The sequence below is a fragment of the Panthera leo genome, chromosome C1, assembly GCF_018350215.1.
Source record: "Panthera leo isolate Ple1 chromosome C1, P.leo_Ple1_pat1.1, whole genome shotgun sequence".
Taxonomy (NCBI): Eukaryota; Metazoa; Chordata; class Mammalia; order Carnivora; family Felidae; genus Panthera; species Panthera leo.
Genome location: NC_056686.1, coordinates 150077035 through 150089072, shown reverse-complemented (window position 1 = coordinate 150089072; position 12038 = coordinate 150077035).

Here is a 12038-nt window from a genome sequence, read left to right as displayed (position 1 = left end):
TCAATGTAAACAGACATTGTAAGGGGACTTGCACTTCTTTCCGGTAATGGGGCACTAGATAATTCAGACCAACCCTCCCACTGATAACTTTAAATTCCTTTATGTGAACTTAAAAACGCTCTGGATGAACTATAACATCTTTCTGAAAGCACAGAAGAACTAATTAAACAGTAAGGAATTACTGGGCAAAAACAGAATGAAAACCAAACAGGCAAGTGCAGATTTGAGGCCACTCGCAACTCTGAGCTGCTCAGATCTGATTGAGAGACGCAACTGTACTCCTGACAGCCTCTTGGAATTAGAGAGCAAGATCTGGAGGACTTGTGGGAGTGACTGAGATGTCAAAAGGCTGGAATCTCCATGTAAGGATAAACTGGAAGTGAAACAGCCTTCACTTCATGGACTTCAGTCAAGCACTGAATTACCTGAATGGCACAGAAAATTTCACATACTGAAACTGGTTAAGATAATCCAGAATTGCTGGTACATTGGACGCCTGGCAATAACAGAGGGAAAAAAAATCACCTGAGAAGGATGACAACATCATCGTAGACCTTAAATTATTTCTATGAATAATTTTATACACACATTATTTAGCACATGATCAAACCGAACCAGACAAAGAAGAGCTATATAATAACATGAATAATAACCACCATAAATAACAGACAACAGAAATGGACCCACCAGTCCTCTATGGAAAGGAATTATCAGAGAATGTTTTTTAAAAAAACTATAATTACTACTACGATATGTCAATAAAAGCAAAACATGATATTTTCATCAAGGAACTAGAACTATAAAAAGTAACATAAGAATCAACTAGATAGAACTAAATATGAAACTAAAACCTATCATGACTGAAACTAGGGATAAATCAAAGAAATTATCTAGAAAACAGGATAAAGAGGCAATCTATAGAAAATGCAGGAGAAAGAGTAAGAAGATAATCAGATCTGGTGAGATAGTATAACTTGAATTGGAATTCCAGAAGGACAAAGAATAAATATAAAATAAGCATTGTTTGAAAATATAATCATTAAGAATTTCCCAAAACTAATGAAAAACATAAAATCACAGATTCAAAAAGCCCAAACAGGCCCTGAATAAGAAAAAAAGACCAAACAACTGAGAAACTTGTGGAGATGGCAAAGGAATCAGTAAACATATGTTGAGACCAGAAACACAATAGAAAAGATCAGCAATACTGAGTAAGATCTGGTTTTTCAAAAACATAAACAAAACTGACAAACCTTTAGCTAGACTAAGAAAAGAGAGAAGACTCCAATAAAATCAGAAATGGAGTAAGAGCAGACATTACAAATGATACTATAAAAATACATAGGATCATAAGAGACTACTATAAACATTGTATGCCAACAAATTGGAATAACTCAGAAGAAATGTAAATATCTGTTGAGCACAGTGATTGTCTCCTAAATTAACAAGTCAGCTAACATCTAAAAACACGCATTGCTTGAAGGGAAAGAAAAAACATATAAGAAATTATGGCACAATCTCACCATAAACGGTGGGGGTGGGGGAAGGAGCCATGTTATTAACAAGTCAGATACTCTCTCATTTATTTCAATTGCCTGAGCATCTCATCTTGGCCCCATGTCTATTATAATTACCTATTTTAATTTTTTTAAGATAGCTCTTTAATTTCACAGAAAGATCTTATTTGTTGACCCATATTAATGCGTTTTTGTCAATAACAATTGTTAGATTGTATTCTAGCAATCTAAGTAGATCAAATAAGGGGAATATATTATAATTAACTTTACTCAACTAATAGCTTAACTCTAGAAAAAACGTGGGTCAAGAGACTATGAAATATTTTTATTTTTATGAATTTTATGGTGTAACAGCAAAGGGAGAAATTAACAGTTGTGGATCTATTTTTTTTTAATTTTCCTTCTTAAGGTTTATTTATTTTTGAGACAATGTGAGAGACAGAGTGCAAGCAGCAGAGGGGCAGACAGAGGGAGACACATAATCCGAAGCAGGGTCCAGGCTCCAAGCTGTCAGCCCAGAGCCTGCTGCGGGGCTCAAACTCACGAACCGTGAGATCATGACCTGGGCCAAAGTCGGACGCTCAACCGACCGAGCCACCCAGGTGCCCTGTGGATCTATTTTTATGTGCCATATAAAATGCCTACAAAAACCATGCAAAATAGGTATTATTAGATCTCTATTTTTCAGATAGATAAACTGAGGTTCAGAGTAACCTAGTTAACAGAGTCCTTTATCTTTCTACCACATATCCATATAGATTACCTAATAAAAAAGTATTCAGAGGGGATCATTTATTCTACAACGCTTCAAATTTATTGTTTTTGTTATCATAGCTTACTACACTTAGACAACATTTTAATGATAATAGATTAACTGAAGTAGAAAGAAAATCATCAGACATCTCAAATATCATCGGAAATGTTGTATATTAGAATCCAGCAAGTTATAAATTTTGTAAATTTCACAATGTAGCATATATTCTCCATTTTCAGGACATCACTTTTAAGCCCATAACATTCCGAATTTTTATTTTAAATGAGTTTTGGTTTTCATCACGTGAAAATAAAGAAACATCTATATTAACTAAGAATACATATGCATTTCAAATATAGCTATATATTTATAAAGCAAAGCACATTTTTAAAAAATTCTTACAAAACAATGTTCTATGGGCACCTGGGTGGCTCACTTGGTTGAGCAGCTGACTCTTGATTTCGCCTCAGGTCATGATCCCAGGGTTGTGGGATCAAGTCCCAGGTCAGGCTCTGTGCTGTGTGGAGTCGGCTTGGAGTTCTCTCTCTCTCTCTCTCTCTCTCTCTCTCTCTCTCTCTCTCTCTCTCTCTCTCTCTCCATGTCTCCCTCACACACTCTCTTTCTCCCTCCCTCTCACTCTGCCCCTCTCCCCCACTCTCACAATCTAAAATAAATTTTAAAAATTAAAATTAAAAAAAGAATGTTCTAATTCTGAGGCCAAACATTTACTGGCTTGAATATTTAGCATCAGGTCAGGGATTTTTGAATGACAGGTGACTCATGCACCAAACAGTATTTCAAGTTATCATTTTAATGCAAAAATGGTATTCAATTTTACATCACTTATATTCTTACACATATTATTAGAATGCAATCTCAAAGGTGAGAGATTTTCAAAAATTCTGACTCAATTATTAGGTAGTGGTCACATTTGTTTTCATAGATTCTACACACCCTCACTTGTTTAAATACAAATAATTAGGGCACCTGGTGGCTCAGTCAGTTCAGCATCCGACTCTTGATTTCAGCTCAGGTCATGATCTCATGGTTTGTGGGATCAGGCCAGTATTCTCTCTCTCCTTCTCTCTCTGCCTCTCCCCTGCTCACACTTGTGCATGTACATGCACGTGCCCTCTCTCTCCCTCTCTCTCAAAATAAATAAACTTTAAAAAATAATTTAAAAAGTAAAAACCAATAATTGTATAACTAATAAGTAACATTGTTTTCTATATTTCTTGTTTGTAAATATTTGTATTTCATTTACCAACTTTTATAAATAAATAGTGGACAAGTCATTCAATATTTAATACTCTGCCACTAAAATATAATTAGACAGTAATAAGTTGAAACAACTTTACAAAGGGGCTTGTCAAAATACAAAAGAATCCTTAAGAAATGAAATATCCTAAATCACTTATAGCTCTAAGTATTTTTAAAGCAAAATATATGTTAGGAAATAGGTATATTTGTATATGTTATTACCGTTGAGTTAATACATGACATACATATATATCTGTATATATGTATGTATCTTTTCCCTTAATTCAACATGATCCCTCAAAACAACAACAAAAAGTTATTGGGAACCAACCTAAAAGTTCCCAGTGGCAAAAGCTAGAACAATTTGAGCAACAAAATAAATAATACAGTATTGTATTATAACCCAATGTACAAAATAAATATGCATGAGTCCATATTGATATAAATAAATGTTTGGATAAATAGATAAATGGGAAAGAGAAGGTAAGTCTCTCTTACAGAATAATTTCATATAATGTATATAATAAATACTTCCCCCATTCCAGGAGGTCTATACAACCTCTTCTCGCAAGTGTAGCCTAATGACTTGCTACCAAAAAACAGAGTGTGGAAAAAATAAAATAACAACTTTACAGTGGAGAAACGTGGCAAACCTTACTCTAATCAAGTGATCAAGGTTAACATCACCATAAGTCATGTTGATATCATATACAACCTGATAGGATGTAATAAGAAAAGCATTTCAACTCTGTGATGTTCTTTCCAAAACCACATAACCCCAGTCTAATCATGAGAAAAACATCAGACAAATCCAAAGCAAGGAACATTCTAAAAAATACCTGACTCATACTTTGCAAAACTACCAAGGTCATAAAAAAGCAAGGAAAGAGAGAAACTAGCACAGATCAGTGGAGACTAAGAAGACATGAATACTAAATGCAATATGGTATCCTGGATGAGATCCCAGGACAGAAAAAGAGCATATGTGGATAAACCGGTACAACTTGAATAGAGTTTGCAATATAGTTGAAATTAATGTACAAAGTTAGTTTACCAGTTTTGACAAATACACCAGGTATGATGTTAATATTAGAGAAAACTCAGTGAAGGATATATGGAGATGCTGTATCTTTGCATCTTTCCTGTAAATCTCAATTTATTTCAAAATAAGAAGGTTAGTTTTTTTTTTTTTAACTCATTAGGCTTGAATAATAATAAAGACAATTATCTGTCTTGGTACACCTGGGTGGCTCAGTCAGTTAAGTGTCTGACTTAGTTTTGGCTCAGGCCATGATCTCAGGGTTCATGAGTTCAAGCCCTGAATCTGAGAGTGCGGAGCTTGCTTGGGATTCTCACTCTCCCTCTCTCTCTGTCCCTCCCCCGCTCGCTCTGTCTCTCAAAATAAATAAATGAACCTTAAAATATTGGCACAAATTTTGTACATACTACCACATTTGGGGGAAGTCATAGGTTAACAAAAAATTTCATAGAATGTATAAAAATTGGATTAACCAATCTGAAACATAATTTTCTCAGCATTTATTAAAATTTGTAATGCAAATAGACATCTCAGTACCTACTCCAGAGAACATTCATAAATTTTTTACTGAGGCATTACTTAAAAAGGGAACAGATTTTGAAAACAACCTAAATGCCCATAATATGAAAGAGTTACCATAGACTATGGAATATGCAACAAACAAGGGAGATAGAGCAATCATCTAACATGCATAGATCTCCAAAACACTGCTTAAATAAAAAAGCAATTTGTAAAGGCAATAGTATGATGTCATTTTCAGAAACACTCACAATGTCATATATTATCCATGGGTATATGCCAGGTCTGGAAGCATACTCACCAAACTGAAAACAAAGGTTACTTCTGTGGAGAATGGAGGAGGCCAGCGGTCAAGATGGTGATCCATGGACACCTTAGAGTCTATGTTTTTTAGAAGTAAGTTACATTAATTTTTTTAAAGTTTTAAGTATTTGTTTTTAAGAACATTTTAGTCCCACTAAGCACCAAGCTTATATGCAAAACTGAAATCCACTGAGCCAAGTCCTTAACACCCAATGGCACATACTATATGTCTTCACTAAATATCTGAATGAGTAACTGAATGAGTGAGTGAAGAGACTACATCAGATACTTGTTTTGGAAAATACAGTTGCAACCTCACCTAAGGAACTTGTAAGGTAACTCTGCCATTTCAGAGTATCAGAAAAAATGTTGATCAAATTAAGATGTGAGACATTTGAGTTTAGTTCTGGTTCTGCCATTAACTTATTTCATAATGGTCACATATCCAACTGAACCTGAATTTGTTGATCATAGTTTCTAAAAAATAATGTTGCCTGTGCTAATGACTGCAGAGAGAGATAGAGGGAGGAAACAGAAAGGTGATTGTAATAGAAATCCCAGAAATTGACCCACAGCTGTATAATCAACTAATCATCAACAAAGCAGGACAGAATATCCAATGGAAAAAAGACAGCCTCTTCGGTAAATGGTGTTGGGAAAACTGGACAGCAACATGCAGAGAAATTAAACTGGACCACTTTCTTATATCATACAAAACGGATGAAAGAAATATGAGACAGGAAACCATCAAAATCCTAGAGGAGAACACAGGCAGCAACCTCTTTGACATCGGCCATTGCAACTTACTAGACACATCTCAAAAGGCAAGGGAAAGAAAAGCAAAAATGAACTATTGGGATTTCAAGATAAAAAGCTTCTGCACAGTGAAAGAAACAATCAACAAAACTAAAAGGCAACCTATGGAATAGAAGAAGATATTTGCAAATGACATATCAGATAAAGAGTTAGTATCCAAAATCTATAAAGATCTTATCAAACTCAACATCCAAAAAACAAATAACCCAGTGAAAAATGAGAAGACATGAATTGACGTTTTTCCAAAGAAGACATCCAGACGGCTAACAGACACATGAAAAGATGTTCAACATCACTCGCTATCAGGGAAATACAAATCAAAACCACAATGAGATACCACCTCACACCCATCAGAATGGCTAAAATTACACAGGAAACAACAGATGTTGGCAAGGATGCAGAGAAAGGGGAACCCTTTACACTGTTGGTGGGAATGCAAACTGGTGCAGCCACTCTGGAGGACAGTACAGAGGTTCCTCAGAAAGTTAAAAATAGAACTACCCTAAGACACAGCAGTTGCACTAGTAGGTATTTACCCAAAGAATACAAAAATACTGATATGGAGGGGTACCTGCACCCCAATGTTTATAGTAGCATTTTCAACAATAGCCAAATTATGGAAAAAGCCCAGTGTCCACTGACTGATGAATGGATAAAGAAGATGTGGGGTATATATACATAATGTAATACTACTCAGCCATCAAAAAAAAAAAAAAATCTTGCCCTTGGCAATGATGGATAGAGCTAGAGTGTATTATGCTAAGTGAAATAAGTCAGTCAGAGAAAGCCAAATACCATATGATTTCATTCACATGTGGAATTTAAGAAACAAAACAGATGAAGGGGGAAAAAGAGAGGGAGGCAAATAACAAGAGACTCTTATTTAAGTCTAGAGAATAAACTGACGGTTGCTGGAGGGACAGTGGGCAGGGAATGCGCTAAATGGGTGATGGGTATAAAGAAGGGCACTTGTGGTGAATCACTGAATTCTATTCCTGAAACTAATATACATTACATGCTAACTAACTAGAATTTAAATAAAATCTTTTAAAAAAGACATGAGATCATATATGTAATATTTTGAAAAATGCATGGATGCTATTGTAAAAGAACTGAAGAGCTTTTAAAAATAAGTCATAATACTGTTTAACTAGGCTCATATCATCATTGTTCTGCCCCAAGTACTATTAGTGAACTGGTCCATGGCACTAGACCCAATGCTCTAACCCAACTCGTCTAATCTATATGACATCTGGACGATGGAAAGAAGTTTTACAATGTATGAAATCCAGAAATAGAAATTACCTATATTCAAATTTTAAAGATACTAAATCTAAAAAAAAATAGTTTAAAAGAGAATTATTATAAAAGTCAGTAATGTCACACTAATACTTTCATTTTTAGCTCAATCAACCTAGGTTTCACTTTTTTCTCTAACAGGAATACATTAGATAACTAATCATTCCCATAACTATGTTGTTCTTTTCTAGTTCTTTTCTTAGAAAAATTAATTTATACATTTATTCTAAACTGGCTTTGAAATTAATGTTATATTTTGAGGAATACCCATCTAGTTCAAAATACAAATTACTCTGTGTTAAATGTTCTCAAATACTGATTAAACAACATCCAGAAGTTCCTTTTATTATAATCATGTACATAAAAATGAGACTTGTACACTGATTTAGACATATCATCTTGATTATCAATATTTCAAATTCTTCATGGCTTAATCACCTCTAATTTGCACATGAAAATAAGTATGTTCCTTGACAATAATCCTAACAGATGTTGAAATAACTGAAATTAGTTTAATTGTTTGAAAAATTATAACACTATTAAGCATGATAGGCATGTAAATGTTGCTAACTACTTGGTTACAAGGACATTTAAAGAACTACCTAGTTTCAAAGTTAAATCAGAGTAATTTGATTTCTCCAAATGAAAGAACAAACCATAATAGATTTTGGTAACAGTCTTCAATTAAGAAAATCCTGTATAATCATTCCAGAAAAAGAAAAAGTTGATTTTTAAAAAGCTGTTCTAAAATCTCTGAGCATAAAAGACATGTAAGCCCTAAAAGAATAGTACCTATTTTAGAACTGTGAATAAGTGAGGAAAAAGTTAGAAATTATGCTGTCATAAAACTCTGGTTACCTAAGATACTGAAAATTCCAAAAACAATACTTATAAAAACTAGGCACAAGGAAGAATTTCAACAAATGTAAAAAGTTTTTATATCATAGCTAGGCTTTCCATAAGCTTTTGTCAATATACCAAAGATAAAAATATCCGCTTATTTCTAATTTTGAAGCAACTAATTTAATTTACAAAGAAGAAAGCATTTGATAGATAAAATTTTACAGCATTATCAGCAATGCTGATTATAAAATATATATTTACTTATTTAGACATTTGAAAACATATCTTCCAATCTCTTCTGATTCCCACGTAGAACTTCAAAATCAGTTAATGATCTGTAAAAGTATGATTTTGAGCTCCAATAGGTAGCTATAGACTTCCACACAACCCGGAATTATAATGTGAAAACTATTAATTTAGCCTAATTTAGCTTTACAGCAGATATATTTCCCATATATTTTTGATGCAAAATTCAAACTGATAAAAACATGTTGAAGAGAAACGTCTGCCATTTTTCATTTTTAGCATCCTAAGAGTCAATCTGGTTTAAAGGAATTATTAAATTTTAACTGCTAAAATGGAAGAACATCGTAAAGAAATGCAACTAGTATTTAATGGGATTAAGCCAAGGGGCCTAAACAGAGAGTACTCCAAATTTTCATTATAAGCCATAAACCATACAATTGAAAACCATACATGTTTTTAGACTCAACACACCTTTTTATAGAGTATCTCTACTGTATTCCAGCTCCTGTACCAGGCACTGGGGATATAGACATGATGCAGACACAGTCTAGTTTGGGAGATAGACTCATGTCCAACTAATTATAAAACGCATTGCTGGGAATGCAAGCTGGTGCAGCCACTCTGGAAAACAGTATGGAGGTTCCTCAAAAAACTAAAAATAGAACTACCCTATGACTCAGCCATTGCACTACTAGGTATTTATCCAAGGGATACAGGTGTGCCATTTTGAAGGGACACATGCACCCCAATGTTTATAGCAGCACTATCAACAATAGCCAAAGTTTGGAAAGAGCCCAAATGTCCATCGATGGATGACTGGATAAAGAAGATGTAGTGTATATATATACAATGGAGTGTTACTCGGCAATCAAAAAGAATGAAATCTTGCCTTTTGCAACTATGTGGATGGAACTGGAGGGTATTATGCTAAGTGAGATTAGTCAGTCAGAGAAAGACAAATATCATATGACTTCACTCATATGAGGACTTTAAGAGACAAAACAGATGAACATAAGGGAAGGGAAACAAAAATAATATAAAAACAGGGAGGGGGACAAAGCATACGAGACTCATAAATATGGAGAACAAACAGAGGGTTACTGGAGGGGATGTGGGAGGGGGGGATGGGCTAAACGGGTAAGGGACATTAAGGAATCTACTCCTGAAATCATTGGTGCACTGTACACTAACTAATTTGGATGTAAATTTAAAAAGTAAATTTAAATAAATAAATTAAAATAAAAAATTAAAATTAAAAAAATGCATTGCTACCCTGATTATGAACCTCTTATGGAAACATAATCAGTTTATCTGTTTAGCCACCAGCTGTGATTATAAACAGATCACAGAATTACATACACTTTTCAAAAAGCCACTAGCACTAGAAACTAGTTTATAAAACTATAACTTTTACAAAATATGGGGCAATCGGTAAATTTTGCATATAGTTAACTATTACATTCAGTGGAACTTTAAGCTTCTGTTAAACTTTTTAAAACTTTGAGTCAATTCACAGAATAGTCAGGTACATTAATAGAAGTTATCTCTATTGAATTATATCATCACCTTTTCCTTAGGCTATTTTCTTTCCCTCTTCCAAAGGTAAATCCTTCCAAATATTAAAGGGAATTTTGCATATAATTCAAGTGAACAAAAATGAGTAAGATTTTAAAAGTTTCCAAACACATTCTCTGCATTTGATAAATGTTCACTGCTCTTTATTTTGACTGGCTCTCAGATTTATGTAAAATTCCCTTACTTGGTTTTCAACTTGAATGTTCAGCCAAAACTAAATTCTTTGGGAATATTACATTTTATAAAAATCTTAACTTCTTGAAAATATAACAAAGTCCAAACAATACTGTGTTTTCTTGTACAGGCTTTATCCAAAATAATCAAAGGTGAACCCTTGTATCTTTATTCATATAATATAAAACCACAGCAGTGGCTTATCAGAAAGGAATCTGTAAATGGAAAGTCAGACCAACATACAATAATTTCAAATGTACTTGTAAATGGCTGGGGAGAAAAATCAGGGGGAGGCTAATAAGAATTACATGTTTTTGGAGCGCCTGGGTGGCCCAGTCAGTTGAGCATCTGATTTCAGCTCAGGTCATGATCTCACCATTTGTGAGCTGGTGCCCCACATCCACTGTTGTCAGCACAGAGCCCCCTTCAGACCCTCCGTCCCCCTCTCTGCCCCTCCCCCGCCCGCACACATGCACTCTCTCTCAAAAATAAAAACTTAAAAAAAATTTTTTTTAATGTTTATTCATTTTTTTGAGAGACACAGAAAGAGTGAGTGTGAGTGGGGCAGAGAGAGCGAGACACAGAATCTGAAGCAGGCTCCAGGCTCTAAGGTGTCAGCACAGAGCCCAATGGGGGGCTCGAACTCATAAACCGTGAAATCATAACCTGAGGCAAAGTCGGCCACTTAACCAACTGAGCCACCCAGGTGACCCCAAAATAAATAAAACATTAAAAAAAGAATTACATGTTGTCTTCCCTATACATATTCTCATTATTATATTTTGTTTAACAGCTATATGTTAGCTATGGGCAAATATTATCACAAGAGGTTGTGTGTTATAAAAAATAGTATAGGTATATCTACAATTTTTAATCAAATTTCCATTAAAGCCCATAGTTTCATGGGAGCATGTAAAACTATGAGAGAAAAAGTTACAGGGAATTGCCAAAATCCTTCCTATACATGGACACAGATAAAGTGGGTGGTCACATCTAGCCCAACAGGGATTCTTTCTCCATTTCCTTTTTAAAGAGAATTATAGATTGATACAGGATATCCATTTGTTCTATCTTTTTGTAGATTCTACTTTTATCTATTTGGCATCCATTCATCACAGAACCAAGTATAGTAACTATATTTTCCTATTTTCTATATTACTGGTGCTTTGGCATTTGGGGCCTTATAGACCCAGGGAGAGATTGCCCCTTTCAGGGCTAGCTAAATCCCAAAGATAATTAACACCTTGCCTACAAACATACTCTTCACATGCAAACTAACCAACCCCAAATCTATACCACCAACTTCCTCCTCATCTAAGTCACCAACCAAACCTAAATCATCTCAGAGCCAAGTACCAGGCGACCAGAGACCGCTTCCAAAAGCCCACAGGAATTATTCAAATTAGACAATTCTAAAGTGTTCACCCTGCCTTGCCTTTCCCAATAAAGGCTCTGGCCTAAACCTGTCCTTGCTCTTCTTCACCTTCCGAAACCTGTCTTCTGCCATCTGACCAAAAGCCATAGCTTCCCCTTGATCCTGCACAGCACTAGTGACTTCCTCTCCAGAGACCTGTCAGTATAATGAGGCTTTCCTGGGCTCCCCTGTGTTATTTTGCGTAACTAAAACTTTTGTACCTTTGAGCCACACCTCCAGACGCCCTCTCCTCCCCACCCTCTAGCAACACTCTCTTAC